Source organism: Anabrus simplex, chromosome 5 (genome assembly GCF_040414725.1).
Source record: "Anabrus simplex isolate iqAnaSimp1 chromosome 5, ASM4041472v1, whole genome shotgun sequence".
NCBI classification, from domain to species: Eukaryota; Metazoa; Arthropoda; class Insecta; order Orthoptera; family Tettigoniidae; genus Anabrus; species Anabrus simplex.
Window position 1 is genome coordinate 9,749,735 of NC_090269.1, and position 26,344 is coordinate 9,776,078.

The following is a 26,344-nucleotide window of genomic DNA, read 5'->3' on the forward strand; positions in this document are numbered from 1 at the left end:
TCAATAAATAATTTACAAACATTGATACAGAGATTTATTTGCAAGGTTCATCATCTTATGTAGTTATAGGTATAATAAACTTAATAGTGGACTGGCAATCAGGAAAATCTTGTTGGTTCGATTCCCAGCTTTGCTACCAAATTTTGTTTGGTTGAAGCGGTCTGAAATGCAGTTGCACCTACATAATGATGTCAAATGGTGAACAAAAGTAAGAGAGGCACATTCATACAAAGATCGATCAAATATAAACATGATTTTTGTTCCCGAACATCAACAGTTGGTAGGACTGGACCTGCGCTTCTGCTATGCTTAGGCGGGACAGTTAGGAGTAGGAAGAGCATGCTGTTAGATATCTTCCGCCGTTTAGTAAGTAACGCTCATGATGTCGGAGCAACAGGTACACTCCTCCACTGCGCAATGCATAATTATAAAATTTGTTACTCGTCAAGGCATTACAGTGGCGGAAATTTGCCAGAGATTGACTGCACAATTCGGTGATCAAACAATGTCAAGGACGCATGTGATTGCCTGGCATAAAAAGTTCAAGGAAGGACGGGAAACATGTAGAAAATCAGCAACACGATCACTGTCCTCACAGACCAAAACATTCGTGCAGTTAGAGACATTATTGATGAGGACTGACGGCCAAGAGTACCAGAAATTGCAGAACAAGTCAAAATCAGTTTTGGGAGCTATCAAGCAATCATCACAAACTACCTACAGTTCCGTAAAGTGTGTTCCAGATTGGTCCCTTGCCTTTTGACCGAAAGGCTGAAGTTGAGACGTTTGGAGGTCTGTCAGAGGCTTACAGCAAGGTTTGCAGAAGGTGATTCATTTTTGAGTCAGATCGTCACCTGCGACGAAACATGAGTCCACCACTACACTCCTGAATGCAAACAAGCCAGTAAGGAGTGGCGGAGGAAAGGGGAGGCAGCACCAGTGAAAGCCAAGACTCGACTGTCAGCTTGCAAGGTTCCTGCAACAGTTCTTTTTTTTTGATCAGCAAGGCATTTTGCTGATTGATTTTTTGCAGGAGTGACGCACAATCAATGCTCCTTACTACTGTGAGCTGTTGAACAAGGCGAGGGTTGCATATCACCGCAAAAGATGAGACAAACCGATTCAACACGTCATCCTCCTCCACGACAATGCGCAGCCCCATACTGCAGTTCTGTCTCCGAGCTAAAGGAAATGTACTGGACTACACTTGATCATCCTCCTTACAGCCCGGACTTATTACCCTGCAATTTTCATTCGTTCGGACTGCTTAAAGAAGCCTAGGAGGGCAGCGATTTGAAGATGATGAGAGTGTGGAAGACTTCATGCGCAACTGGCAGGTGACACGACCCTGTTCTTTTTACGATGATGGCATAAAAAATCTGCCCATATGCTGGGACAAATGCATTTCAAAATCAGGAAACTATGTGGAAAAATAAATTGTAATTGACTTGTGATTTTCAACAAATGAATTTAAATAAAAAATAAAATTCCATTTATATTTAATCTCCCTCGTACATACATACAAAATTCCATAAAAAGTTGTTCGTGGTTAATTTGCAGAACGTTCACAAAGCACTTCTACGGGCTTGAACACATTGCACTGATAGCTCGTAGGAATAATTTTACCTTTGTGGATGGTGTATTCCTAGCCACTATTCCTCTGTGCCACTTTACCTCATTCCTTTCCCTTTTACAGTAATTTCCACAAGTAACTTCACTTTCTTCACTGTGACTCACGTGCTCCTCAGTGTTTACTGCTGCCATTTTCTTGTTTACAAAGCTCGTCATATGTGGCAACATTCGAGAGATATACTCCTCTTTATACAACTTAGTGTGATGGAATGCTGCATTTTCAAGCAATATTTTGGTTTTCCAATAGACTTATTCTTCTAAAATAACTAACCTCTACCAATAACCTAATTGTTCATCCCTAAGAATAATCTTTTAACATCATGGTTACAAATGACATATTTATACAAAGGTTGGCTGCACGAATTCAGTTATATATCTTGTAGGGCTAGACCATTTTTCTGCTCCACCATTCAACCTTGACAAACAGTGAGAATTTTGAGGTAGATCCTCTGATGTTAAACTATTAATGAATGGTTAGTTCTTGTCACAACCAAGCAATAGCAGCACATATCTGAAAAACATTTATTTTGAATTATAGACCATTTTTGGGCACATGGCTTTAAATCCACTATTAAAAATATATATAACAAGCCTATTAGTAAGAAGACCAGTGGTTATATTCAAATATTACAGTTTGGGAAACAAGTACCACAGTTAGGCTGCGTTGCAGAGTAAGCATAACTACATACATCATCATTATAGACTGTTATGCCTTTCAGTGTTCAGTCTGCAAGCCTCTGAGAATTTACTAAACGTTGCCACAATCCTCGATTTATAACTAGTGTTGTGGTCTCATTTAGTTCTATACCTCTTATCTTTAAATCGCTAGAAACCGAGTCTAACCATCGCCGTCTTGGTCTCCCTCTACTTCTCTTACCCTCCATAGCAGAGTCCATTATTCTCCTAGGTAACCTATCCTCCTCCATTCGCCTCACATGACCCACCACCGAAGCCGGTTTATGCGTACAGCTTCATCCATAGAGTTCAATCCTAAATTAGTCTTTACCTCCTCATTCCGAGTACCCTCCTGCCATTGTTCCCACCGGTTTGTACCAGCAATCATCTTGCTACTTTCATGTCTGTTACTTCTAACTTATGAATAAGATATCCTGAGTCCACCCAGCTTTCGCTCCCGTAAAGTAAAGTTGGTCTGAAAACAGACCGATGTAAAGTTAGCTTCGTCTGGGAGCTGACTTCCTTCTTACAGAATACTGTTGATCGCAACTGCGAGCTCACTGCATTAGCTTTACGATACTTTGATTCAATCTCACTTACTAAATTACCATCCTGGGAGAACACACAACCTAAATACTTGAAATTATCGACCTGTTCTAGCTTTGTATCACCAATCTGACATTCAGTTCTGTTGAATTTCTTACCTACTGACAACAATTTAAGGCCCTTTTATTTATATGTGCTGGTTCATTAATTCATAATATGAAGGATTCCCAGGATATATAGTCTTCGAGAGGCTAATTTTCGTACCATACTCGTTGCACCTCTTTTCAAGTTCCAAGATATTAGACTGCAGGCTTTCGGCACAAACTGCCATTAAGACCAGGTCGTCAGCATAGGCCAGACTGCTTACTACATTTCCACCTAACTGAATCCCTCCTTGCCATTTTATACCTTTCAGCAGATGATCCATGTAAACTACGAACAGCAAAGGTGAAAGATTACAGCCTTGTCTAACCCCTGTAAGTACCCTGAACCAAGAACTCATTCTACCATCAATTCTCACTGAAGCCCAATTGTCAGCATAAATGCCTGTGATTGATTTTAATAATCTACCTTTAATTTCATAGTCCCCCCAGTATAGCGAACATCTTTTCCCTCGGTACCCTGTCATTTGCTTTCTCTAGATCTACGAAACATAACACAACTGCCCATTCCTCTCGTAGCATTTTTCAATTACCTGGCGCATACTGAAAATCTGATCCTGACAGCCTCTCCGTGGTCTGAAACCACACTGGTTTTCATACAACTTCCTCTCAGTGAGTGATCGCACCCTCCCTTCCAAGATGCCAGTGAATACTTTGTCTGGTATACTAATCAATGAGATACCTCGAAAGTTGTTGCAATCCTTCCTGTTCCCTTTCTTATAGATAGGTGCAATTACTGCTTTTGTCCAATCTGAAGGTACCTTACCAACACTCCATGCTAATTTTACTACTCTATGAAGCCATTTCATCCCTGCCTTCCCACTATACTTCACCATTTCAGGTCTAATTTCATCTATTCCTGCTGCTTTATGACAATGGAGTTTATTTACTATCCTTCCCACTTCCTCAAGCGTAATTTCACCAACATCATCTTCCTCCTCCTCATGAGCTTGGCTGTTCGCAACACCACCAGGATGATTTCCTTTTACATTGAGAAGATGTTCAAAATATTCCCTCCACCTCTCCAGTGATTCCCTGGGATCTATTATGAGTTCACCTGAATTACTCAAAACACTATTCATTTCCTTTTTCCCTCCCTTCCTAAGATTCTTTATTACTGTCCAGAAAGGTTTCCCTGCTGCTTGACCTAGCCTTTCCATGTTGTTACCAAAATCTTCCCATGACTTCTTTTTGGATTCAACAGCTATTTGTTTCTCTCTGTTTCTTTCATCTACGTACAAATCCCTGTCTGCCTCAACCCTTGTTTGGAGCCATTTCTGATAAGCCTTATTTTTACGTTTACAAGCTGCTCTCACTTCATTATTCCACCAAGATGTTCGCCTTTTCACATCTTTACACACAGTTGTTCCTAGGCATTCCCTTGCTGTTTCTACTACAGCATCCCTGTATGCCACCTATTCACTTTCTATATCCTGAACTTGCTTACTGTCTACTGTTTGAAACTTCTCACTAATCATATCCATGTACTTCTGTCTAATTTCCTCGTCCTGGAGATTTTCTACCCTTATTCGTTTGCAGACAGATTTCACTTTCTCTATCCTAGGCCTCGAGATACTTAGTTCATTACAGATCAGATAGTGGTCTGTATCATCGAAAAATCCGCGGAAAACTCATACATTCCTAACAGATTTGCTGAATTCGAAGTCTGTTAAGATATAGTCTATTATGGATCTGGTACCCCTAGCCTCCCATGTGTAGCGGTGAATAGCCTTATGCTTGAAGAATGTATTCGTATCAGCTAAACCCATACTAGCACAGAAGTTCAGCAAACGCTTCCCATTCCCATTAGCTTCCATATCTTCCCCACATTTACCAATCACCCTTTCGTATCCTTCAGTTCTATTCCCAACTCTCGCATTGAAATCACCCATTAGCACTATTCTATCCTTGCTGTTCACCCTGACCATGATGTCGCTCAATGCGTCATAAAACTTGTCAACTTCATCCTCATCTGCACCCTCACATGGTGAATACACAGACACAATGCTTGTCCTAATTCCTCCAAGTGAGAAATCTACCCACATCATTCGCTCATTTACATGCCTAACAGAAACTATGTTGCGTGCAATGGTATTCCTGATAAAGAGCCCTACCCCAGACTCTGCCCTTCCCTTTCTAACACCCGTCAAGTACACTTTATAATCCCCTATCTCTTCCTCATTATCTCCCCTTACCCAAATATCACTTACTCCTAGCACATCCAGATGCATCCTCTTTGCTGACTCAGCCAGTTCTACTTTCTTTCTTCCATAAGCCCCATTTATATTGATAGCTCCCCATCGAATTCCATTTCGTTTGCCAAGTTGTTTCCAAGGAGTCCTTCGCCTGTCAAATGGGAGTGGGACTCCGATACTCCCATAGGTCCGAGGCTTGCTTAATGTGTTCTGAGCTCGGTAGATTCATGAAGCAGGATGCTACCCTACTTGCATATAGTCCAAGTGAGGATCTCTCCTCTAACGGGTTATGGACCACCGGTGAATTGTATAGTCCTAGCCGGCTGAGCACAAGGAGGGCCACGACTCAGAATATGTCCGAGATGCCCACTCCCATTCCATAGCAAATGGTATCCCGACTCTCAGGACCACTTACTAGGCCACTCAGCCATTGCGCATGGTTCACGAACTAGGACGTGACTACAGTAACCCACAAACATGAACCAGAGTAAGCATGATTTAAAAAAAAAAATAAATAAATAAATAAATTGGTTTGACTTCAATTAAGCAAACAAGCAAGCTTTCAGTTTTATTCATCACAGCCACAGGACCTCCAGTTTTACATGGAATCCAGACTACAGGAACATGAATTAATGTTTAAAAAATCCCATATACATTGGCCAAGATTTGAACTACATGTGACTTTAGAGAGAGATTTATTAAAGAAATAAATCATCCGTCCTCCAATGAGGGTGACCATTTAGATCCGGAATACAGTTTCAATTTCAATGAAATTTAAAAATATCAAGCAATGAAAATTTAATCGTTGAAGCTGTTATCTTCTTTTTTTCCCGGGGTTAGTGGGGGAGAAATGTCAATCACGTTCACAGGCACAGATGCTTTTTTTTTTGCTAGGGGCTTTACGTCGCACCGACACAGATGGGTCTTATGGCGACGATGGGATAGGAAAGGCCTAGGAGTTGGAAGGAAGCGGCCGTGGCCTTAATTAAGGTACAGCCCCAGCATTTGCCTGGTGTGAAAATGGGAAACCACGGAAAACCATTTTCAGGGCTGCCGATAGTGGGATTCGAACCTACTATCTCCCGGATGCAAGCTCACAGCCGCGCGCCTCTACGCGCACGGCCAACTCGCCCGGTCAGGCACAGATGGAAGTGAATGGTTTGAAGAGAGTCCCTCAGTATCTGTATTACAATTTTTTCTAACTCGCAGAATGGAACTTTGAAGTTTTGTAGGAAGTTCGATGTCTGACTAGGGAGGGCACCTCTTGCTCCGAATAGCAGGCCTCTGACAATCCACCGATCGGTAGGTATTTTATACTTAGATGAAAGGTAAGGCAAGCATGGAATATAAATAGCTTGCTTTTCTAGGTCCACATCCTGAGCCTGATCCAGGTCCCTTTCAAAGCGAATGGTGGGATCTAAGACCATCGCTTTCATGTCCTCTCTGTTGATGGCTACGATGTCCGCCCTCCGATTAGAGTCATCGGTATAGATGCAGTGAATCTCCTCGTGCACCTCCCATCCACGCTGTCTCAAGCCTTGAGCAATCGATGATCTTACATGGTGGTGGCAGTGGTTGTGCATTAATTCAGTGCTCCGGCAGAATCCCAGCATATGTCCAAGGGTTTCTGTCTCGTTGCAGCCATTTTGGCGGCAACGGGTTGTGTTGAATGACCTACCGGGAACTGACCTGACTGCGGTGAGGTTACATGTCATCTTCGCTGCATTGATGTATTCAGAGGAGGACAGAGGTGATTTATGAGTCATCCAGGAGTTTGCTTTCAGGCAGTCTGAACTACTCCTACTCCTTTTCCTTTATGTGGTAGCTGACACCACGACTGAAATCGATTTCTCATAATTTTGCGTAGTTTCCTTCCGTCAATCTTTGGGGAGAGACTTTCTTTTTTTATGTCAAGTCTGTGGAGTCCCATATCTTGTTCTTCAGGTAACTTCCTTACGTATTAGGTGAACGTCCTGAACATGGAGTAAGCGATTACAAATATTGTAATGCTGTATATTTTCTTCCCATTCTGCGCAAATTATTTCCATTCCTCTGACCTTTCTGGCACTATACAGCATCGAATTTGGAGTATCATCAGGCAGCATCATTATTTCTTTTACAGAACTTCTTATAATTTTGTCCAGATCTTTAAGAAAAGTGTTTGATATTTGTGTCAGAGGGGCACATTGTAGAGGATAGATCAAACCCGGCCAAACAAACTCGTTAATAATCTTGATTTTTTGCTCAGGTTTTAGAAGTTTTGTTTTTACCAGATTATTTAAGTCAGAAGTTATTGTGCTTATTAGTTTATGTCTGTCAAGAGAGATCATTGTTGAAGTCAATTCCTAAATACTTGATTCGTTCATTGTTTGCTTTTATCGATGCGATTATTGATCCTTCGACTGTAGTGACGTTTCCTTCAGTTAATTTTCCTTTCTTCAGGATTATAGATTTGCTTTTAAGAGGATGGATATGTAAACCAATTTCTGCAAAGCTGCTTTGAGCCAAATTTAACAAGGTAGTAACATCATTTTCGGTTTTGCTGAGTATGACTAGGTCATCTGCGAAAGCAACTGAGGATAACGGCGGTAGATCATCAGATAAAATATAGCCATAACGTTGGGATATGTCATGGTCAGTGAGATTTTGTATTACAGTATTGATTGCTAAATTGAACAGCAGTGGTGAGATAGGGGACCCATGAGCTATGTCACACTTAATTTCGATGGGTTTTGATTTCTTATGATCAGCTTCCACTTGAACTGTGTTCTTTGTAAGAAATGCTTCAATTAACCTACATAAGTTAGGAGGAATTTCAGATTGTCGAAGAGATCGTTTGATATGTTCATGTCCAATAGAGTCAAATGCTTTTGTGACATCTAAAAATATGACGCAACAATCCTTTTTGTTGCGTTTCGCATCCTGGAGGCAACCATTCACAAGGGAAGCATTGACATGAGTACCAGGTAATGGAATGAAGCCATGCTGGTGAGGACTTAGTGTGACATATGAATGCAGTCTCATATCTAGTACTCATTCAGTTATTCTCCTAATCACCGAATATATGGTTATAGGTCTCCATTCTTTAATATCATTTATGTCTCCACCCTTATCTATTAAAATTGTTCTGGCCATTTTGAGTTTTGAAGGTACATAGGAGAAATGAAGCATCGTGTTGATGAGAACGTCAGAAATTTAGTAGCTTTGAGGTGCCGTAATACACGAACTGTAATATTATCTGGGCCTGGTGAGGTGTCAACTTTAATGTTGTATATTGCCTTATGGACATCATCTACTGAAATATTAATATCAGCAGGTAAGTCAGTCCTTTTTTCCATAAGAGATAGAGGAGAATTGTTATTTTCAGTACCAAAAGTCTTTTCAAAATGACATTACAGAAGTCATAATTTTCGTGATCGGCATTAGTAAAAACCACCACCGGGCGTGTATCACTATCTGTAATCGGAGGTCACTTCCCCTACCGAATAATTGTTGAAATCCTGACATTGAAAGGGCCTTTCCTCGTTATGAAGAAGCGCCTCAGAAGTAAAAGATTCCAACTGATTAACATCACCATTTTGCATGATGTTTGAAATCCTATCCTACCAAATCTTCATACGATTACTATTTTGAGTTTCATGATCAGCGACCAATGGGGTGTCTTCTGTCGACTGTAAGCTTTCCCCAACATTCGTGTTACTAGCATATTGTGTTATGATTTTATTTCTCCTATTCTCAGGGTGAGCTTTTCCTATGTGAATATTTACTCCTAACGACGACTTACAACATTTATTACAGATAGGGCATGGAATTTTGTCACCAGACCGTGAATCAACGTTAGGCATTTTAATTCAGTATGTTATTTTAACGTGGCAGGAGATGAATATTATTTTGTTTCTCATAGAGTTACTACGGTAGATATCAGAGCAGTAAGTATTCTTAGCGCTGGGTCAATGGTAGTTTGAAAATATAAGATGGTAGTGCGTTATAACTTCAAAGATTTGGTGTCATTTAAGTTAGTCTGCCTCGAGAAGAACAACGTGCAAGCAATGCCAATCAATAAAATAAAGATGGCTGTTGACTTTGGCACTAAATTAGCTTCACAATTAAACGAAGAATCTCCTAGCAGGGAGATCGCATGAGACGGACAACACTACTATTTACGTAGAACATATTCTTGCATCCTAATTTTGATTAAATGACATTACAGAAGTCATAATTTTCGTGATCGGCATTAGTAAAAACCACCACCGGGCGTGTATCACTATGTGTAATCGGAGGTCACTTCCCCTACCGAATAATTGTTGAAATCCTGACATTGAAAGGGCCTTTCCTCGTTATGAAGAAGCGTGTGGGTGCGAAGATTACTACAAAGTTGACGAAACGTCTTATTGCACTCCGTGCAGAGGTTGGCTTTACTCCAGTATGTACAGCTGCGTGTTATCGGAGGCTATCCCTAACTTCAAACATTTTATTGCATTTTTAATAATTTATTTAATGCGCACAATGTGCAAAGAATTAATATACAAAATATTAATCTTCGTTACAAAATTTCACCAGTGATTCTGATCGCTGTTTACAACTTAAAACATGGTACCTAGTACAGTGTGCACCACATCTTGAACATACACAGTTCAAACCTGGTTCATGATAATGCTTTATATTACATAGTTTATAATGGAACCCATGAACAGAGAACCTTGTCAGCAAGTGTCGCAGTTCATATCCACCTTGAACCCACTCACGATTTAGCATGGCATCGGTCGAGTAGAAATCTTCCCAGATGGCAGCCTTCTTCGATGGTAGGTCTTGAAGCAGATGTATATAGGGTGTTGTTGCTGGAAGTAACAACTGTAGCCTTAGCTCTTCCAGATAAAATCCCTCTCTGCATAGTTTATACACGAGTCGGGAAGGAGAATATTTGGAGAGGCACAGAGCCCGTTTCAAGTAGATTGCCTTCAACTTCTCGATTTTATCTAACTGTTTCATACTCAAATGTTCCCAAATGTTTTCCAAGCCATATGTTGCTATAGTGCTGATTTTTAGATGAAAGAGTTTTATGGCTGTTTCTAAAGACAAGTTTCTCAGATGCTTAATGTCAGATATTGCTTTCATAGATGCATTTAGACGGTCCATGAGATGGAGGGTGAAAACATTACCTTGGGTTTGAAAAATTACACCCAAGTATTTAAAATGCTTTACGGACTTAAGTTCTTGGTCTCTATAAAAGAAGGTTCCATGAGGTCCCCGTCTTCTAAACGTTATGGAAACTGTTTTTTCTATATTCAGTTTGAGCTCATTTTTATCCAACCTACTATTTGGTTGAATGTTTCCTGGAGTTCTTTCTCTGATGATGTTAAGACCATATCATCAGTGTACATTAATTGTTTGACGCTTTCATGGTTTACCAAATCCACTATGTCTGCTGTCGCAATGATGAATAGTAGTGGACTTAATGGGTCTCCCTGTAATACCCCGGTTGTTTGTTCCAAAATAATGGATTTGGTAATGCCATCATCTACTTCTATTGAATTGTTGAGCAGTAGGTTCCTAATTAGCGGTACAAGGTAGTTCGTACTACCAATGATACTCTCCAATTTTTCTAACAGTATGGTTCTGCTTATGGTGTCAAAAGCTTTCGAATAATCTATAAAGATGGCATGCAATTTACCTCCTGGTTTCTTTAAGGCTTCTTCTATGTCAGTCTGGAGACAGCGGATAGCTAAAGTCGTTGATTTTCCTTTTCGAAATCTGAATTGCGACTCCGGTAGGTTATTTTCCACCAGTTTAATGAGACGTTTACCTACTAGTGAAGTTAAAGTCTTTAGTAGAGTACATTTAAGTGCTATTCCTCTATATGAGTTGGGATCTGCAGTGTCACCTTTGCCTTTATATAGCATTTTAATAGTAGATTTTCTCCAGTTGTCTGGTATCCTACCTTGCCGCAAGCATTCATTCATTCATTAGGTGAGTGATGGATTCACCCAATTTTGGGAGAGCAGCTTTAAGATGTTCATTGAAAATGTGATCTGGGCCACATGCCTTGTTATCTTTAGATGCTGTAATAGTTGATACAACCTCATTAATTGAAAATTCATCAATTACAGGGATTATTTGAAAAACTGGCACGAAATAATTAGTAGGTCGTGTGTCTCTCTCTTGAAGCACTGCACTCAAGTTCTTTTCCCAAACTTCCATTGGTAAGTTCCTGGAGAACTTCGGTTGTCTAGGCTTCAGGGCGAGGTAAGGATCTAGACTGGCACATTCTATAAGTTTCTTCTTCTTCTCTATAATGATTTTTGGCTTCTTTTAGTGTTAGTTTGAATGCACTCCTTTTACTGGCATATATTTCAAGAAATTCTTTTGTTTTCTCTCTTCTGGCTGTATGTAATGCTTCCAGTACATCTCTACGACATTTATAGCATTCCTTAGTGAACCAGGGTTGAGATTTCCTGACCACAGGTATTGATGGTAGAGTAGCATTCTGGAGCAGCACTTCTAGATATAATGCCACCTCATTAAGATTACCCTCTCATAATAGGTTAAGTATCGTTTGATTATCTTCACCACAGATAAGAGACGGATTACTTTTTCTACTTATCTCATAACTGATCCACACAAGAGAGAAAGTATTTTTTTTCTTTTTTTTGCTTCACGTCGCACCGACACAGATATGTCTTATGGTGATGATGGGATAGGGAAGGCCTAGGAATTGGAAGGAAGCGGCCGTGGCCTTAATTAAGGTACAGCCCCGGCATTTGCCTGGTGTGAAAATGGGAAACCACGGAAAACCATCTTCAGGGCTGCCGACAGTGGGGCTCGAACCCACTATCTCCCGATTACTGGATACTGGCCGCAATTAAGCGACTGCAGCTATCGAGCTCAGTGAGAGAAAGTCTACAGCTGCAACAAATACGGGCGGGCATTCACTGCTAAAGCGAGAGGACTTTCGCAGGGTGACGAACGTTTTACGAGACACAAAACACAATTAATTTGGCAGACGCCATTCGACGGTGACACACCTGGAAACCACCGATCTGCAACAACTGCGAGGAAACTTCCTGCAACCAAACAACCAGAACATGGAAAATAAGCAGTGCCCAAAATGTGCCAAATGTGCCATGACCCTGACAAAGGACGAAAACACCGTCAGCTGTGATGGTGACTGTGAACTCCGGTTCCACAGAGAATGCACTATGCTCACAATAACAGAGTACAATGCTCTAAAGTCAAAGAAAGGATCCCTGCTATGGATGTGTGAAACATGCAGAAACCGCCTAAAAACCTACGGACTGAACTCTGGAACCTCAGAAGATCATGAGACAAGACAAATCGCGCTTGAAAATAAACAAACATGCGATGAAATCAAGGAAAAGCTTAATGAAGTAAGCGAAGATTTAATGAAGAAAATGACACTCATCCTGGAGACGCAACTTCAACAAGCAGACACATTGTCGAAAGGCCTGGAAAAATCTGCAACCAGAAGAACTACGAATAACTCCAAAACAACGGGAGACACCGCAACCACAACGACTGAGGCTACCAACTTGAATGCAGACAGTGAAGTAGTCCAAGAAAAACACCAAAGACCTCAAAAAGGAAGAATCACTGCCAAGAAAGGATTGGCCCTGAAACCACCACAACTGGAGTCAAGTAGCCACGAACAGAACATTAGAGTAATTGAAGACAAAGAAACGTCATCTGATAAGACCGAAGAGGGCACTTGGACGGAGGCTGTGAAGCGAAACCGGCGCCGTAGACAGGTAATCATAGGTTCGAGAAAGGCTGATGAAATTAGCAACCTAAGAGCGGCTAATAGAACAGCCTGGTTGTATATAGACAAACTTCATCAGAGCACGGAGAGAGAGGATATTATTAAATTCCTTTGAGATAACAACATATCTGATGACATTATTTGCGACCAATTAGACACAAAAGGCATAAAGAAGGCGTTTCGAATAGGTATTGGTTTTGACCACTTAGAAAAAGTAAATAACCCAGAATTCTGGCCAGGGAAGATTTTGGTCAGGAGGTATAATTTTCGACCCCATAACGGCTCGGGTACAATGTTCTCAACCAAATCCTGATAAGGACGACAATGTTTTGCCTACATCAAAGATTAAGCTACTATTATGGAATATTGAAGGACTGCTGAGCATGACAAACACACTAGAAGAGATGATACAGGAATTTGATGTAATAATCCTAGTGGAAACATTTTTAACGCATGCGTGGCAAACCAGTAGACATTATTCAACATTCATCATGGCAGAAAAATCTCCAGTAGGGAGGCCTAAAGGAGGCATTACATGTCTGTTTACTGATAAATTCTCACCATTTAGTGTACAATACAGATCTACGAACGTTTTAGTAGTTCGAACCAAGCCGTGTGTTTGTGTATGTGTATATTTCCAGCCAGATTTCTCATCAACTGAGATTATTGAGGAAGTTAGTAAAGCTTTAACTGTGACTACTAGGGATGATGCCATTATCCTTGCCGGAGACGTAAATTATTGCATTTTTAACAGTAGGGTAGCCTTGCTCCAGTATGCATCATTTTGTGACGGGCTTTGACCGAACGTTTATTTGCATTACTGACACTGAAATGATGTGTCTCTATTATGAGCAAACGGGTGTTTTTGTAGGTTACCTCACTGGGTAGACGTTTTATTGCATTTCCAGCGCTGGAATAGCTTTAATCCAGTATGTATAACAGCGTGTGTTCGCAGTTTACTGTTAGTTGTAAAAGCCTTGTTGTATTCTTGTAGCGGGTTGGACTGTCTTTAGTATGATGCGACGTGTTTTCGGAGGCTTAGGTAACATTGTTACAATCCTGGCACTGTGAGGACCTGTCGCCCTTATGAACAGACTGGAGGGTTTGGAGCTGAAATCCTTCGGTAAACGTTTTATTGCGTTCCGTACACTGGAATTACCTTAATACCGTACGAAAAATTTCGTGTCTTTGTAGCGTCTCCTTTCTGTAAATTGCCATATTGCATTTTTTTACAGTGGAACAGCCCCTCTCTCCAGTATGCACGTTGGCGGAGTTTACCCGTGGTAGTAAAAACTTGATTGCATTCGACACATCGGGGCGGTTTCTCTCCAGAATGTGTACACTCTCGTGTTTGTTGACTAACCTGGACCCTTGGATGGGAGTACACAAAAGAATTCTTCGTATTCTTGACTAAAGAATCTCCAAGTACAACGGGACAAAATTTAAGCTTAACCTCCTTCAATCTACTCTGTTTATTAGGACTCACTCGTGCGTAATCACCTGTTAGTATCATGTTCTTATTATTTTTATTGGCCTTGTCTACATCATAACTTGCTCTATTTACACTTGCATGTTTCCCCACTCTATCTGTATACCGGTACTACCGCTTTTAATCATGACTTAACAAATTTCATTACAGCGTACTTCGAGTCTGAATGACTTGCAACAACCCTCGCATTGATGTACCAGACCTCTGGTCCACATGAGTTTTGCTGTTTAGGTGGTTGATTTGCTAGTCGTTTTTCAAACAAGTTAGAGACTCCACAGTGCTTGGTACCCTGAATAATGTCTTGTCCGTTCCCTAATACAAGAATATCCACGAAATAAAGTGCTGCCACATGAATTAATCGTAGAATAATTAAGTAAATATATTCTTCTTCCACTATGCGAAATAATTGCCTTGTCATTCGCGGTGCTACTACAAGTGCCAAGAGTATTGTTCGATGAATAGCCACAAATTTAAACCCAAGGAAGTTTAACCTCTTGAGTGGTACGCCCGATAAATACTCAGGCGGCGCGCACTTGCCCATAATGTGACCACCCAAGTAGTGATGGGTCGTTCATGAACGAATTGACTCTTTTGAACAACTCTGAGCTAGCTCTCTCACTGAGAGTCGACTCTTGTAAGAGCTAGCTCCCTCCTAACTCCTTGAGAGCTAGTAATTCAATTACAAGTCGACTCTTGTAAGAGCTAGCTTCCCCCTTGCTCCTTGAGAGCTAGTACAAGCCGACTCTTATCAACTGCGACTCCAAGAAAGAGCTAGCTCGTCACATCGACTCTCGTTCATCACGTGACATACAAAAGCCCAGTCTAGCCTCTTCCTGCACTCAGTCCAGTCAGAGTTTGTGGTGTGTCTGTTAGGTACGTTATTTGTGCCATACTTCTCGCAACTCGCTGAAACAATAAAATGAAATAAACAACATGTTATTGAGCAATACTTACCAGTTCACTTCGTGTATGCACTCATAATCTATGAAGGATGTACTGTAGATCCAGTAGGTTAAGAGCAAATAAACAACAAGTTCACGTTAACTATCCTCAACTAAGCACGAACAACAGTCACTATTCAGAATACTCAATATACCACCCGGCAAGTAGGAACGGCGCAGTTTTATTCTGTCTGAAATAATTAAGAAATACTCTCACAAATCCTCACCGGTTTCGTAGTTATGAATCAACATATTGCCAAAATAATTCGGTTTTACGGTACAATGGATAAAATGATATACCGTAGTTTGCTTGATGATACTTGTTGTTTAAAGGGGCCTAACATCTAAGGTCATCGGCCCATACCGTAGTACCGAACTCGATAGCTGCAGTCGCTTACATGCGGCCAGTATCCAGTAATCGGGAGATAGTGGGTTCGAATCCCACTGTCGGCAGCCCTAAAGATGGTTTTCTGTGGTTTCCCATTTTCACACCAGGCAAATGCTGGGGCTGTACCTTAATTAAGGCCAAGGCCGCTTCTTTCCCATTCCTAGGCCTTTCCTATCCCATCGTCACCATAAGACATATCGGTGTCGGTGCGACGTAAAGCAAAATAACGTTCATGTTTGTTCCATACCGTAGTTTTAAATCGAATTAAGAGAAATATAAAATAACGCTAGTTTTGGCTTTTAAATATAGGCTAAATATGGTAACTCATGCCAAAGTGTATACCGCAGTATATTTTCAAATAATTATTTATTAACGTGTAGTCATGTAAGGAGTCAAACTCCTTAGCTGGATGGTCAACATTGAGGCCGTCGGTGCAGACGGTCCAGGATTTGATTCTCGGCCAATTTGGGGATTTTAATCTCTTCTGATTAATTCTTCTGGCTTGGGAACGGGTGTTTGTGTTTGTCCCAACACTCGCTTCATATTCAGACAACATACCATACTACCAACCACCACAGAAACACGCAATATTGATTACATTCCTCTGCATAAGGTTAGCGTCAGGAAGGGCATCTGGACGTAAAACAGCGTCAGCCAGGGTGAGTGGCTCAGACGGTTGAGGCGCTGGCCTACTGACCCCAACTTGGCACGTTCAATCCTGGCTCAGTCTGGTGGTATTTGAAGGTGCTCAAATACATCAGCCTCGTGTCGGTACATTTACTGTCACGTGAAGGAACTCCTGCGGGGATAAATTCCCGCACCTCGGAGTCTCCGAAAACCGTAAAAGTAGTTAGAGGGACGTAAAGCCAATATCATTTATTATAAAACAGGGCCAAATTCACATGTGCAAAACAGTTCACACCCATGACCCCACAAGTGTGGGAAAAGCGGTAGAAGTAGTAGTGTAATCGTGTAAGGAGTGCTAATATATCGAACATATTATACGTCTCCTATGGTGTAATCGTTCAAAAAAAAAAGAGAGTGTGACATACTGTACGCGAAAAAAGGAAAAAATACTGTGCGTACCGTACTAAGAGATGTTATACATGGTGATATGTACACTTGTGCTGATAGTATTTTCCATTATTTTTGTTAAAGATCGCATGTTATCAGTTATGTTTCCTATGCTGCATTATTGAATGAAAGAATCTGTTGTTCCAACATGAGCGAGAAACTTTCTGTAGCTAAAGTCGAAAGAGGATGTTCTGATATCTGTTGAGTGAAATGTAAACTACGTGAACAGGAACAGAGACTCGTCTATGCCCATCTAGACTGCAAGGATCGAACAGAAGTATTGCCAATATCTTGACCATACATCCCAAACGGTGCATTCAGTCTTGAAAGACATCATTTCAAGAAAAATTAAACTTAGGCAGAGTAATATTAGATGTCCTCCATTAATACTGAATATTTGTGATACATTTCTTCATTACTGTATATAAAGCTTTCTCGTTAGATTAATTGCCAATGTTACCAAGAGTGCATATATTAGTTGTTCATTTGTTTTATTTCAAGAGTAGCGTTCTGAACTGGACATTGTGTTGCCATCTGTTATGGGAAATGTAAACTATTTGCGCTATTTCGTTCGTTCCCGGAAGTCATACAAAGCCATCTGCCCTAAACCGGAAGAACAAATGAACGGATGAACCTGAAGGCGGAGAGCGGTCTCTGACTGTCTCGGCTCGCTCCAACCTTCGCACTCTCAAGAGTCGACTCTTTTGAACGACTCTCAGTTAGGAGCAGGAGCGAATGAGCTTGCTCCCTCAAAAGAGCTAGTTCGACCCATTACTACACCCAAGTAATTCTCATTTAGCAGCAATGTTCATTTCACAATCGACTAATGTTTTCACGGGTATTGTAATCTCTGTGGAAAATATTTTACAGCATTCCAAACAGATGGCAGGAGTGTTTCTAGATGCATTCATGAAATATTTGACCTAAAATATGTGTTACCTCCTCTCCTTTATATGCAAACTCAAACCAGCTGACGAGGTAAACAGAAACAGCAAGTGCGAAATGAGAGTATTTCTGCTAGTAGCGATAACGATTCAAATTATTCTTCGAACAATGACCTTGTTGGTATTTCTAGTGAAACTGAAGAAGGTATGTTGGAAGCAATGGTCATGGTAGGGGATATAAACATAAATTTGCGTGGAAAAAATGTTAGCCTGGACATACGGCACAATCTAATATCATTCACTGGAAATCCTAGTATAAAGGTTGAATTATTGCCAGAGGTGAGTGCGACTGACTGTTTCAAACTATTTTTAACAGATGATGAGGTAAGTTTGGTAGTGACTGAACCAATTCTTATGCTAAAAGGTGTGCTGAAAAACTTGTAAATAAATTTCCGTATGCAGGAGAACAATTTTGGAAAGAAACCAACTCTTGTGAAATTCGGCAGTTTATTGCGTTAGTTATGTTCATGGGAATAATTCAAAAGCCAGATATATATCTATGTATTGACCACAGGACAGTATTCACAAAATACCAATAAAACACAAAAAGGAAAATATAAAAGTGTAAATGAATTGTAAAGTAAACTTTTATTAACCAATGAAGATTACATGAATGTGTTAGCATCATTTCCCCTTGTTTCCTACAAATATTGTGTACCATTTCCTCTGAAAATACTTGCCTTTCTGTGAGAACCTGCCACTGAAGGGATTAATTTTCTCTTGTGCACAAAAGAGAATTATCACTTTTAATCTATCAGTCAAATTTCTGCAAGTGAAGAAACTAATTTTCAACATTAAGCAAGGGGGAAAGGAGCCTCCATCGCTCAGGTGGCAGAGCACCAGCCTCTCACCGTTCAGTTCTGTGGTTTGAATCCCAGTAACTCCATGTGAGATTTGTGCTGGACAAAGTGGAGGTGGGACAGGTTTTTCTCCAGGTACTGCCAGTTTTCCCCAGCATCTTTCATTCCAGCAACACTATCCAATATCATTTCATTTCATTTCATCTGTCAGTCATTAATCATTACCCCAGAGCAGTGCATCAGCTTTGGCAGCTGGCAAAATTCCTATCCTCACCGCTAGATGTGGGGCTTCACTCATTTCATTCCAGACCTGGTCGAAACAGGCTATGGGAATTCATTCAAGCATGGAAGAAAATTGAGTCCTGTAATTGTCCATAGCTGTAGAACTAAGAAAGGCTGACGATGATCTAAAAAGGGATATGGAAAGAAACATCAACAACATGATAATTTTCCAAAAATGTCATGAAGACAAGAATTCATTCCCTTTGTACTGCCCCATGATTTTGTGTTCTTGTTTAATTCAACCAAAGCGTCTAGCTAATATTCTTTATGGGAAAACCTTTAAATAGATTCAATCTCCAAACTTATTTCAGGCTTACTAAATTAATTTTGTTCTTACAATTTGCTTTACATTGCACCGACACAGGTAGGTCTTATGGTGACAATGGGATAGGAAAGGGCTAGGAGTGGGATGGAAGCAACTGTACCCTTAATTTAGGTACAGCCTAGACTGAAAATGGGAAACCATGGAAAACCATCTTAAGGACAGCTAACAGGGGTTTAACTAAATTAAAAAATCTGAAATAATAAACATTCGGATAATGGATCCACAGAATCAGCAGATCTCGAAGCAGCTGGACACAAGATAGCAGATGCAAAGAACAAAAATAAAATTAACACCCTTCTTAAGATCACAATTTACCGGGCGAGTTGGCCGTGCACGTAGAGGTGCGCGGCTGTGAGCTTGCATCCGGGAGATAGTAGGTTTGAATCCCACTATCGGCAGCCCTGAAGATGGTTTTACGTGGTTTCCCATTTTTTTTTTTGCTAGCGGCTTTACGTCGCACCGACACAGATAGGTCTTATGACGACGATGGGATAGGAAAGGCCTAGGAGTTGGAAGGAAGCGGCCGTGGCCTTAATTAAGGTACAGCCCCAGCATTTGCCTGGTGTGAAAATGGGAAACCACGGAAAACCATCTTCAGGGCTGCCGATAGTGGGAGGTTTCCCATTTTCACACCAGGCAAATGCTGGGGCTGTACCTTAATTAAGGCCACAGCCGCTTCCTTCCAACTCCTAGGTCTTTCCTATCCCATCATCGCCATAAGACCTATCTGTGTCGGTGCGACGTAAAGCCGCTAGCAAAAAAAAAGATCACAATTTTCAGCACAAATGACACGTAGAATTGTTATAGCAATTTCAGACGAATTGAGAAAATTACGATCGGAACGCTTAAAAAAGGAAGTACTGGGCAGTTCATAAAAAACAAACAGTACAACCTTCAAAGAGAGAGTGAACGGGGAATGGCTGCCATGTTGGGCGACCCATGTATTGCTCCGGCTGTTTCCCCTCTTCCGACTACTTCACGTATTGGAATCAACTGAATGGATCATGCATTAATAATGATGCTAAGTATCGGCAGCTACGTTTGTCTCAATTAATCAGTGAATAATAAATTCATTACGCCTGTATAAGTTCCGATTAAAGCAGTTATCTCCATTCCACGTTTCATTTGTAAGCGTCAAAATAATCTCCGATTTGCTACACGATACCTCTCAGGGGTAATTAATGTGCATCAATAAAGTATATTTTTAACGTGAGATCGACTAGGAACCCGCATTTCCTTTCATAAAATTTACCTGCAATTCCATCCTTCCTTAAATTTCAATAAAAATCATCATCCATACTCATTCAACAAAAAATAATCATGTAAGAATTCAATGTAAGCTTATCTGCTATAATTATGAAAATAAATTGCAATAATAATAATTTTTATAAATTCTCGATTTATTCACGATCATGAATTACTACGGGATGAATTAATATGTCAAAATGATATTCAATTACATTCAGCGTCTCTTCATTGAAAAGATAAACCAATAAAGTCTTTGATTGAGCTTAAACATTCTTTTCGTTGAAGAATTATGATTCTTACAACATAAAAACAAAGAAAAGTTTACGTAGTTTCATAAGTCGTAATTATCAATCTCATTAGGTAGTAATCTTGCTGGATATTCATGAAATTAAAGTGTTAAGTTAAAATGTGAGTAAAATCATACGCAAATAAAATTAAAAGTGGTTAAAATCAAAATTGAATCTCATTCATTTAACTCAAAAATGCTTTTTTTAAAATAAATCATCCATCATTTCATTCATCTTTGTTTGATCTTCAAATGTAACGCTAGCAGAGAAAGCAAAGTTCCAAATATTATAGCTTCAAATGGCTATTTAAATATATTCCGATGCATAAAAAAAAATATCAATCAGTTTCACCAAGTTACTGGATAAATATATCCATATTATTTCCAAAGAAGTAAATGTAGGTATCGCCTAATGATAATAATTATTACCATTATCCTATCAGGTCTTACATCTATCGAGATTCACGATCGCATTTAAGTTCAACTAGCGAATGTACCCGTGCTTCGCTACGGTATTCTACATTGTATTCGAATATCGAAGTAAATAGTGTACATGCAGTAAATAAGATTGTTTTAAAATTGCACCCCGTACATTGTTTCCAATGTAAAGTGTTTGTTACGGATTTGCGATATAACGGCAGGCTCACTTGCCTACTGCCATTCGCAATCAAGTTGGGAAGTTTACATTATAATTGCAGGCCCCATTGCCTACTACGCGGACAGAATCAATTTGGGGAGTTTTCGTTAAAATGGCAGCCCCCCTTTCCTACTTCCAGACAGATTACAGTTGAGGAGTTTTTATTATAATGGCAGGCAATTACCCTACTATCACTCGAAATTGAGTTTTGCAGTTATCATTACAATGCCAGGCCCATTTTCCTACTGCCAGCCAGCTTACCGCCAGTCACACCAAGTTGGTGAGTTTCCATAAAAATAGCAGGCCACTATGCCTAATGCCAGTCACATTTTAGATGAGGACATTTCTTTATAATGGCGGGCACCCTTGCCTACTGCCAAACGCAATCGGGTAGGGGAGTTTTAAACAAAACTGCATGCTCACTTGCCTTCTGCAAGTCAAATCGAGACAGGAACTATTGATTACAATTGTAGGCTTTCCTTACTAATGACAGTTACACAGGAGTTGGAGAAGGAACCCTTTCCTACTGCCAGTCAAAGTCGGTGTGGGGAGTACTGATTACAAAAGCAGACCCACCCTTTCTCGATCGCTAAAAATCGACATCAGTGAATATATATAGATCGACATACGAAAGTATATGCGTCTTTACAATATTGAAGACCTTCATTTACAGATTAACTGCTACTAAACGTACGTCATATCGACAAAGGATTATACCATAAGACACGCCGGATTTAGTGGCCTAAATGGCTGGTCCTATGATATGTCATCTATTCTTGGGTCAGATTGAGTTAGAAACGTGGGACAGGGTCAAGTTTTCGTAAGATTATCTCACATTACATTACTTTTCGGATAATTATGTGACAGCTACATACATAGCATTTGGCTCATATATGGCTACTGAGTGGGCCAATTTTCGTGAAGAGTTTGATGATTCTGTATTTCAGATAAGTAATTGAATGTATGAATTATGCATGTGAAAATTACAAATTGACTTAACATTGATTGATAGAGAAAAACCAAACGTAAAAGGGATACAGATAGGGCAAAAAGTCATAAGACCAAGGTTGTAGATCATTCCAAATTGAACGGAGATTGTGCAATCTGTTATGTGATAGGAATTTCCAAAGGTCTGCACCATTATTAAAATTGCCTGCATATTTCGATATTCTTCGGTGATAAAAAGTGAAAAATTTAATGATCTAGGATGTTTTCCGTTCGTTACATGCTAAAACGTATAATTTTGTCAAATTTCAATTATCTTCTTTTTCTTCTGGCAGATTATGCCGCAATCTGGATTTTGGGCGAGGCGGGTAAAAATTAGGACTTTCAGGAAACGAAACCAAAAATTATGGAGATGGTCATTATTACCCCTTAAACGGAAAGCTGTACGAAAATTTCGCCAAAATAGTCAGTGCAGGGGCACACAGACGTTACGATTTGATTTATATAGATAAGGAATTGCTCCATGTAAAACACCTTTTGGGCTATGTCCGCTGGACTGCAAAACTGCAAAACTGACCATTCATGATATCTCCCTTATTAATCCTCCTGACGAAAAAATGCACATGAAAAAAAAAAAAAGTTTAGAGGTGGAATTCCATCACGTTTGGTCGATTTCCAGTCAGGTTGGTCTTGTTCTGTATATATTGTGGAAGAGTAGAATCACCATTTGTGTTACCTATAAACCGCCAGTCCATTCCGGAACATGTATACGATTAAAACCTACCTTTGGACAGGTGGATGCTAAATATAAATTTTGGTTCGAATGTCTTCAGTAGTTTTCAAGTTGTAAGGAATACGCTTTACACGCACCCACTCGTGAGTCAAGTCCGATGGGACTTGTACAGAAAAACGGTCCATTAATGATATCTCCCTTATTAATCCTCGTATCGAAATGATGCACATGAGAAAAAAGGTTTAGAAATTTATTTCTACCAAGGTAGGTTGATTTCCATTAAGTTTGGTTGTGTATATTTTGTGGAAGTGCAAAATCACTGTTTCGGTTTCCTATAAACCTCCAGTCAGTTCAGGGATTTAGAAACAATATTTGCCCTAAAACCTATCAAGGACAGGTGTATTCTAAATATGAGTCTTGGTGGAAATACATCCAGTAGTTTGTAGCACTCGCGTACATACGGCGTAATTAAGGAAGAAAATAATACAGTTAAGAAAGTCGAAAGTAATGGAAAATGGATTATAACTGAGGACAGCCGGATAACGACAAATATGTAAATGCCAAGTGAATGTATTGGAAAATCAAATGCCCCTCAATAAATTATGCTAGTGTGAGTTATGGATATAATAAAGCGGTAACAGAGGAGAAATTTAGGTCCAGTGATTCTTAGGTAAACAAATAATAAGAAGATGACTAATGGTGTTATTTACTTAATCTATTCGAGGGCGGTTATAACATCCAACGATATTCCGCCAATATCCCGCAGATAGGCCGATTGACGCCTCTCTTGCCTTCTACCCAAGGAACAACAACGAATTTAAAAGCATGATGAGGAAAATGGCAATACGTTACTTCCCTGTTGGCATGCAGTCAGAGACGTTTCCATGGTAACCTGTAGGTTCGTTGTCGGTCTGTCGGTCACTCAATGCAGAGCAGGATACCAGCGGAAAATTGTAAATTTCTCCGTCATGTGAAGAGTAAGGTAAATTATGAACATAATGAAAGTTGTTTATAATGAAGAGACGTTTCACGAACGGTAAACGAAGTTTACAGAAAATCAATAGTATAAGAGAAAATGGAGGAAAACCATTCTATTGAAATATTTTAAGATATGTATATCTAAACCTTCCCCGGGATGAGTATACTCTAAATATGAAGTTTGGTTGAGATCTATCCAGCCTTTTCGAAGTGACGGTAGAAAAACCATTCTGGTTTTCCTATAAATCCCCGGTCTGTTCAAAGATTTTAAAATAATATGCATATCGAAACCTTCCCCGGGATGAGTATACTCTAAATATGAAGTTTGGTTGAGATCTATCCAGCTGTTTCGACGTGATGGTGGAAAAACCATTCAGGTTTCCCTATAAACCCCCGTCTATTCAAAGATTTTAAAATGATATGCACATCGAAACCTTCTCCAGGATGAGTATACTCTAAATATGAAGTTTGGTTGTGATCTATCCAGCCGTTTCGACGTGATGGTGGAAAAACCATTCTGGTTTTCCTATAAACCCCCCGAGTATTCAAAGATTTTAAAATGATATGCATATCTAAACCTTCCCCGGGATGAGTATACTCTAAATATGAAGTTTGGATGAGATCTATCCAGCCGTTTCGACATGATGGTGGAACAGACAAACAGACAGACACGAAACGTAAAAACCACCAATTTGGTCTTGAGTTGACCTAAAACGGATAAATATCTGAAAAATTGGCAAAACAAAAGAAATTACAGACAGCGGACCCCCTACAATTTTATTTATATAGATTACTATTTCATGGAATTCTAGAGAATATAGTTGGTGACAATATTTATTTGTCAATGGCAGAGACTTAAATTAAGAAGATGCTTCCTTTCATAAATGATGGCTTAGATAACAAATACCAAACAAGACTCGTTACAACATGTGAAATCCTCCTAGAAGAATTCACGTTTACACCTCAATTTTTATTGTTTGGAAGTTTTATTTTGATGACTATATACGGATATCAGCCTACGTATTCCGTAACGTATTTCACCGAATGAAAATCCTTTTAACCCAAAAATATCTTATGCTGATATTAAATCATGCCGCGAACACGTCAATTATAATCAATGGTTAGTATCACGTCATGTAATTACTACCAATAAATCACAAATACCTATCTCTCTCCATATTCCAAGCGTAAACATTATAACTTAGCATTATTCATATCAACAAATATATCCCTCAGAATATTTATACTTATAATCTCATCATTACGACATATAAACTCTTAATTACACATATAAATATCCAACATATCTCCTTTAGCGGCGTATCGTCTCAATATTCCATTATCAAATGACAACGATGCATTAATGGGTTATATTTCTACTCAAATACACATAATCACTCTTTCCTGAAAAAGAAATACATGTATGAACAAATCAGGTTCATATTTACTTACATGTGATCACGTACTGCCGATAACCAAGTCTTAATAACCAACGAAAACATCTAACTCCACTCCGCATTACAGTTAGATTATACCACATTATCCATTACACTTTTCAATGGTAATCATCGTAACATCGTTTTTCAATCTCTCCACATTTGACTAAAGCATCCCTACATAAGGATATTGGTTTCCGTAATTGAAGATTACCTATTTCCATCGTTTTAAAGCGATTATGATAATTTCTTTGCGAAAACACTGCACATTGAAAACACATCTCGAAGATATGAAGTACGACCTTCATGAAAATCACGCTTTTAACCTCTACGTATTACATCTTAAATTTAAGCATTCAAATTTACTTTGAATAAATAAAACTGCTTGGAACTTAGCTTTAATCTGCTGGCGCTACTGGACTGGTCTAGATTCCATTTCAGTCATCTTTGCATCGCTGGCCGGCTTCAGGTGATAGCTGCGTCATATATGGGCAGTAGCAACCAGTTACGGGCTTGTAGAATCAGCTGGCATGGAGTCCGTCAGTCATCAGCCCCATTTCCGATTTAGTTACTCATATACAATAACAAAGTTTTATTATGAATCAATCTGTTTTTTTTTTGCTAGGGGCTTTACGTCGCACCGACACAGATAGGTCTTATGGTGACGATGGGATAGGAAAGGCCTAGGAGTTGGAAGGAAGCAGCCGTGGCCTTAATTAAGGTACAGCCCCAGCATTTGTCTGGTGTGAAAATGGGAAACCACGGAAAACCATTTTCAGGGCTGCCGATAGTGGGATTTGAACCTACTATCTCCCGGATGCAAGCTCACAGCCGCGCGCCTCTACACGCACGGCC

General features: G+C 39.8%; 1 protein-coding gene across 2 annotated transcripts in view; it reads right to left on the bottom strand.

Moving 5' to 3' along the window:
- Positions 1-26,344, bottom strand: part of LOC136873665 (tetratricopeptide repeat protein 37) — a 311,142-nt gene that overhangs the window by 200,354 nt on the left and 84,444 nt on the right. The gene's annotated exons all lie outside the window — the stretch shown is intronic.